The sequence below is a fragment of the Aythya marila genome (genome assembly GCF_965140915.1).
Source record: "Aythya marila genome assembly, chromosome: W".
NCBI classification, from domain to species: Eukaryota; Metazoa; Chordata; class Aves; order Anseriformes; family Anatidae; genus Aythya; species Aythya marila.
The window spans coordinates 10,580,572-10,588,081 of NC_139081.1; the positions used below are offsets into that span (position 1 = coordinate 10,580,572).

The 7,510-nt window shown below is 42.7% G+C and overlaps 1 pseudogene across 1 annotated transcript; it reads left to right on the plus strand.

The window, feature by feature from the left end:
• The first annotated feature begins 813 nt into the window (after nucleotides 1-813).
• Nucleotides 814-3,355, plus strand: LOC309889456 (very low-density lipoprotein receptor-like; annotated as a pseudogene). The gene is made up of 2 exons: nucleotides 814-2,036; nucleotides 3,352-3,355. The product of its transcript is annotated as a very low-density lipoprotein receptor-like (transcript).
• The last annotated feature ends 4,155 nt before the right edge of the window (nucleotides 3,356-7,510 follow it).

Consider the following 7,510-nt stretch of genomic DNA (forward strand, 5'->3'; position numbering starts at 1 on the left):
CATCGGAGCAGCGCCGGGACATCGGAGCGGCGCCGGGACAGAGATCCGAGGCACACGGCAAGCCGACCGCCGAACAGAGAGAAGCATTGAAACACCCTACTAACCGACCTGGGCAACGGCCTCGGGGTGAGACGCGGAATCGCGGAGAGACGCGGAAAAAGGAATCGCGGCGAGACGCGGAATCGAGGTGAGACGCGGAATCGCGGAGAGACGCGGAATCACGGAGAGACGCGGAATCGCGGTGCGATACGGGCCATCCGAGATCGAGTTGCTACGGGAGACCAGAGGCGTCAGTAGACAATGGCGGCCGACCCTCACCGTGTGGCGAGTCGGCACAGAGCAGAGGGGCGGAGATCAGGACCCTGCAGCCTGTCTGACGTAACCATGGAGGCAGCGGCAGCAGCGGCTGTGCTGCTTCTCTCTGGCATTCTTTTTATAAGAAGTTATCTTGCAATGCAAAAAAAGACTATTCGTCCCCAGATCGGTGTTATAACTATGTTTCTGGATAACATTCCGTGGGGTTGCCACATTCTACAGACTATTAATGACGATTTAGCTCTATTGCAGGGCAGGAGAGCAGAGACGCAGATTACACCGCCAAATGACCACCGTCAGGCTCGTTCACAAACAGCTTCTAGGGTTGCAGCTGGCACGGCCTGCAGCCGTATAGCAGACGTTACACTCTCTTTCCTAACTAGTAATCATGTGTCTCATCCATTTGTGGTGAATGGTCAGTGGCAAAAAGAAAAGGGGGAGAGTAAGGGGTGACAAAGACGGAAACGGTGCCAGGAGGATGCCACTGACACTAACAGCATGGGTAATAGGAGTAGTATAAGTGACACAGGTGCAGGGCGGTGGTGGGTGCTGCCGCGCTGCGGGACACTCTGCCTGCTGCTCGCCCTCGCCGGCCTGTGCACTGCTGCCAACGGTGCTAGAGCAAAATGTGAAGACTGCTCAGATGGCAGTGATGAGAGTGCTTGTGTGAAGAAGACGTGTGCTGAATCTGACTTTGTGTGCAACAGTGGTCAGTGTGTGCCAAACAGATGGCAGTGTGATGGGGATCTGGACTGTGAAAATGGGTCTGATGAGAGTGCTGAGCTGTGTCATACGAGAACATGCCGGGTAAATGAAATCAGCTGTGGTCCTCAGTCAACCCAGTGTATCCCAGTGTCCTGGAAATGTGATGGTGAAAAGGACTGCGACAGTGGAGAAGATGAAGAGAGTTGTGGCATTGTGACTTGTAGTGCAGCAGAATTCACATGCAGTAGTGGGCAATGTATTTCCAAAAGCTTTGTCTGCAATGTTCAAGATGACTGCAGTGATGGTAGCGATGAGTTGGAGTGTGCACCTCCTACCTGTGGTGTTCATGAGTTTCAGTGCAAGAGTTCTACCTGCATCCCTATCAGCTGGGTGTGTGATGATGATGCTGACTGCTCCAACCACTCGGATGAATCTTTGGAGCAGTGTGGCCGCCAGCCTTCACCTCCAGTGAAGTGTGCTACGAGTGAGGTGCAGTGCGGCTCAGGTGAATGTATCCACAAGAAGTGGCGATGTGATGGAGATCCTGATTGCAAGGATGGAAGTGATGAAATTAACTGCCCTTCTCGGACCTGCAGGCCAGACCAGTTCAGATGTGAAGATGGGAACTGTGTCCATGGGAGTAGGCAGTGCAGTGGTGTGAGAGACTGTCTGGATGGCACTGATGAAGCAAACTGTAACAATGTTATTCAGTGCTCTGGACCTGGCAAATTCAAGTGAAGAAGTGGAGAATGCATAGATATCAATAAAGTGTGTAACCAGCAGAGAGACTGCAAGGACTGGGGTGATGAGCCCCTGGAGGAATGCATCATAAATGAATGTGACTGTCCAGCTGGGTTTGAGTTTATAGACAAGAGAAACTGTGGAGACATTGATGAATGTCAAAACCTTGGTATCTGTAGTCAAATGTGTATCAACCTGAAAGGTGGCTACAAAAGTGAACGTAGCCGTGGATATCAGATGATTCCTGCTACAGGAACCTGGAAAAGGCCATACTGGTACAAAGACACAAATAACACCTGTGATTGCAATGACGCTGCTAAGCAGGGTTTAGGGGTTTATAGCACGGAGACAAGGGGTAACAACTACAGTGTTTGGAACAATTGTACAGCTTTGGCCTTACCTCCTGATGTGCTTCTGATTTGTGGGGATGGGGCCTGGCAGGGTATCCCTGCAAATGCTATCAGATGTCCATGTTACATAGATAAACTCATTGTATTTGCTCCTAGCTTGTTACAGTTGCGTGAGATCACCAGACATGACAATGGACATTGCTTGCACTGGATTGCAATGATAATGTTGAATTGTGTGGGGTTGCAGCTAGAGCGGCATTAGCAATTTCAGTGCCTGGAGTGGCATCTGCGGCCACACGTAACAACTTAGAAAAATTGGTATGCTGGGCCGAGAGGCAAGCCTATGCCATGACAGAGATACTTGAGGAGATGTTACCAGATCAAAATAGTCTGCGACATCTGCTTTTACAGGATCAAGCTGCTATTGACATCTTGCTTTTGGCTCAAAGGAATGGGTGTGAGGACTTTAAGGGAATGTACTGTTTAAACCTTTCTGATCATAATGAGTCAATTCACAAATCCATTACTTTCCTGAAAGAGCACATGAGAAAGATTCAATATGGTATCAATCCTTTCAATCAATGGTTCACTGACTTGTTTGAAACAAAGTGTAGATGGTTGCTGGGTTTAATCACAAGGGGATTAAGGATTTGGTTTATGGTGGTGGTAATTATCGTTGTGTGTTGTAAGTATAGCTAAAGAGTTACTTGTAAAACTGCTGTGTCAGGCTTGGTTTGCTCAAAAAAAGAAGGGGGAATTGTTGAGGGATTTCTTGAAACAGCAAAAATCCCATGGCTTGCTGTAGCTGAGCAAACCAAGCTACCAGGGCAACTATGAGAAGTTCCCATGACAGTGTTCCCACATCGCCCAATTGAGGAATTCAGGAAAATATTGTTACCAGTAGCTGGCCTCAAGGACAAGGTCTATGTGACTGCTAATCACAAGGGGGTTGTTTTCTTGCAGGTGGGGTTGTTTTCTTGTAGCTGTTTGTCTGAGTGCTTTTGACCAATAATCTTGTGTGAAACACTGTCCACCCCTGTTAAGTTCTCTATAAAAGTTAGGCTATTCGGGCAATAAAATGGAGCATGATCTGACTCTACTGGTGTCTGTCGTGCTTTCGGCCGTGCTTCCTGCAACAAGCAGATATTTTATATGCACTAAAATCATATCTGCAAAATGAAAGCTTTCTTTAAAATTAGCTTAAATATAATTTTTAATGCGAACGTTTTATTAATTTCAGCTAAATAGTATTGGATTAGGATAAGCTTATTGTGAAATAAGGGCCCATATACACATTCATTAATTCTCCTTTTTGTGTAATATCATCCCTATTACTATTTTTCTTAGTTTGAACATATCTTATCATCATTCATTCATAACCTCACATTGGTGAGATGGCCAGTCTGAAAAATTATTCTTGTTAGTCTTTTTCACTGCATATGAACTCTTTGTAAACACAGAAAATGAAGTAAATTTTATTGTTTTCTTTGTTTCAAATTAGGTTCATGCACAGTTAGTTCGAGAAGTCGATGTAGAAAAGGTGTCAACTTTTGGGAACCCCTATGTAGATGCAATAAGAAGTTTATGGAATGACCCTGGAATCCAGGAATGTTATGACAGACGACGGGAATATCAGTTATCAGATTCAACTAAGTAGTAAGTATATAGTGGCTACAACTCTTTTATTTTCTGTTTTTTTCCTAACAAAGCAATTCTTTTTATTAAATTTTTTTATATACATATCTGTATGGTGTTTTTGTGTGTGTGCATGCATATGTGGCAGAAACATACGCTTAATAACTTGAACGTAAAGGCTACTTTAAGGATGGTAGTGTATCTAGTATGAGTATGATTGTTTCCCAAAACATAAGCCTACGATCATTTGAAATCTTACAGTAAGTTTATTACTAGGGAGAGTTAATTGGTGTTAATTGCTGATGTTTTTTCTTGTTCTTTTGTTAGTTCTGTTCAAGCACTTACTCTCCTCTGACATAAGCTCACAGATGCAAGCTGGGCAAAAGTACTTTCATGGAGTATAATAACAGCAGTGAACACTGGGAAATGCAACCAAGGGAAGCCCTCCATGCAATTCATACAAATTATAATGCCCTAGAACTTCTGTTTTATATTTTATTTTCTTCCCCTTTCCTTTCTTTCCCTTTTCTTTTGCAGTCCTGGTGATGAGGTAAATAGTACCAAGCAAGTATTCTTGTCTTGTACAATTACATCTTCTATACAAACAAGGCCTAATCTTGAAAGAACATGGCTGCTAAGAAGGCAAACATATAACATATAACAAACATATAAGATTTCAATTTGTAAAGTGTTTTTTTTAAAGCATTTTAAGTTAAATCCTATTAGTTATAGATCAACTATATATGCGACTAAACCTGGTCTTGAATGCTATGTATCTAATCTCTTGTGGCCAAATTCTGATAAAATAGCAATGTGGAATTTAACATTGGACCCTGAGGACTGCCTAAAGATTGGCTCCAAGAAATTCAGTTGCCCTGAGGAATGTAGTATGTAGATCTGTTGAATTTTTTTGTCTATTGCCCGGCGGGGGGGGGGAGGGGGCTGAAAAACAATGGAAGGAGAGGATGAGAGGATGACCTTTTGGTGTTGCTCATTATTTTAAGTTACCTTATTTGGTTATTAGAACTGTGGCAAAAGCTTAAAATTTTGCTGATGCGATTTAGGCAGCTAGAAAGCTACTGGTACATGAATTAGGTCTGCTCATATTTGCTCTGATACTCTATTATCACAAAGCATTCTGATTTATAAACACCACATACAGGGTTCATGTTTTCCCCTGCAATCTTCTGTCCTATAGAGCTAGTTGCCTTCCCAATATATCATTTTTATTATTTGCATGTGCATATTTCATTGCAGTGGTGCAAAGTACAGTAAAAATTCTCTTGTATTGCATGGGTTCTCAGTGTCCCCAAATATACAATATTGTATTTTCAGTGGTAAGAAAACTAATAATCATAGGATGTTCCATATAAGTGACAGATAATCTTTAGGGTACATAAGCAGTAAAAGAAAATTTTAAGAGACTAATTAGGCTGACAATATACTTTCATTTTGAAATGAACAGCAAATGTAAGTAGAAGTTGAAACAGAATTTTTCTTATACTTTGAATTTGTTATAGTTGTAGGTCCTAACTTCTATTTCAATTTTGAAAACAGTATCACATCTATTGTGGAATCAATCCATATATTTTAATGGCTGCCTTAGAGGACTAGAATTAGTAAGTCTCTAAAGTAGGAAATAAGCATCTAATGCTAATTGTCAGAGTCCAATACACTCTGAATAGGTTCTTTTAGATATTCCATGCATGAAGGGTGTAACGTTTAATATCAAATTTACTTATTTGAAGATAGTTGCTGTTATATGGGATTTCTGATTTAGCAGAGTGATATAAAGTATACTGAAATCACAATACAAATGTAAATTACACTTAGCAAAATATAACAATTGCAATACATACAGTGCTGCCACTCCATAATATTACTGTATTCCCTGGTGAATGGTGAATTTCTTTAAATCCCTGTTTTCATAGAATCATGGAATCACTAAGGTTGGAAAAGACCTCTAAGATCATCTAGTCCAAATATCCCCCTACCACCAATATTGTCCACTAAAATATGTCCCTAATAAAATAACAATAACAATAACAATAACAATAACAATAACAATAACAATAACAATAACAATAACATGTCCCCAATAAAAAATACTTCTATAAATGCATTAGTAACAAAAGGAGGACTAAGGAGAATCTCCATCCTTTATTGGCTGTGGGGGGAAACAGAGAGACAAGGGATGAGGAAAAGGCTGAGGTGCTTAATGCCTTCTTTGCCTCTGCCTTAGTAAGACCAATTATTCTTCGGGTACCCAGCCCACTGAGCTGGAAGACAGAGACGGGGAGAAGAATGAAGCCCTTATAATCCAGGGGGAAATGGTTAGTGACCTACTACACCACTTAGACACACACAGATCTATGGGGTACATCAAAGGGTGCTGAAGGAGCTAGCCAAAGTGCTCAACAAGCCACTCTCAATAATTTATCAGCAGTCCTGGCTGTCCAGGGAGGTCCCAGTTGAATGGAGGTTGGTGAATGCGACGCCCATCTACAAGAAGGGCAGGAAGGAGGATCTGGGGAATTACAGGCCTGTCAGTCTGACTTCGGTGCCAGGGAAGGTCATGGAGCAGATCATCTTGAATGCCATCTACTGGCACACACAGCATAACCAGGTGATCAGACTCAATCAGCATGCTTTTATGAAATGCAAATCCTGCTTGACTAACCGATGCACAGCCTATCCCCGAGCAGCTGGTTCCCCCACCCCTGCCACCCCCTCATATTAATTGTTCAGCATGACGTCAGATGGCATGGAATACCCCTTTGGCCAGTTTGGGTCAGCTGTCCTGGGTCTGTCCCCTCCCAGCTCCTGATGCACACCCAGCCTGCCTGTTTGCAGGACAGTGTGAGAAGCTGAAAAGTCCTCGGCTTAGTGTAAGCGCTGCTCTGCAACAATTAAAACATCAGTTTGTTATCAACATTATTCTCATCCTAAATCCCAAACATGGCACCCTACCAGCTACTAGGGGGAAAATTACTTTTATCCTAGCTGAAACTAGGAAAATATCTACCCCTTATTCCAAACCATTTATGTCATGCTCAGGTTACACACTTTCCAATACATTCTAATTAATCACCACCTTCATAGATGTATATAAAATGTCCACTAAATTTAGTCTGTGACTGACTTTGAGCTCCATCTGTCCCAGCAGTATTTCAGGGCAGAAGAGATGGTGTGTGATGTTGGATCGTCACACGTTGAAGCCTGTTCTCATTCCATCATACCTCTGTGCTTGTCCAGTTCTATTAATATTCATTCATTGTTGTTTGCCGGACAGTTACTGTGATACCATTAATGGGACATTATCATATAGCAATCACAATGGTGATGACATACAGTATTATATAATAATTAACACGATGCAATTCAACTCATGAGCTATTCTCACTCAGTATTAAACCCCCTTGAGGTACACACCGGACCTCCCCATCCTTTTGCATTACCCACCAAGTGCACCCAGGTCCTGAGCAAAAGCAATCCCACGAATGGGATGCCTTTTCCTGAGGCAGGAATAGCCCAGACTGTCTTCCCCAGCATGTTTCTTACATGCACTACAGGGACTTTGTCCCCTTCTACAGGATGTACCAGGTTTGACTGCGGAGGTCCAGTTCGGCTGGCAGATCCCCTAGTGTTGACTAACCAGGTGGCCTTTGCCAAATGTGTATCCCAGTGTTTGAATGTCCCAGCACCCATTGCCTTCAGTGTAGTCCTTAACAATTCATTATATCGTTCAACTTTCCCGGAGGCTG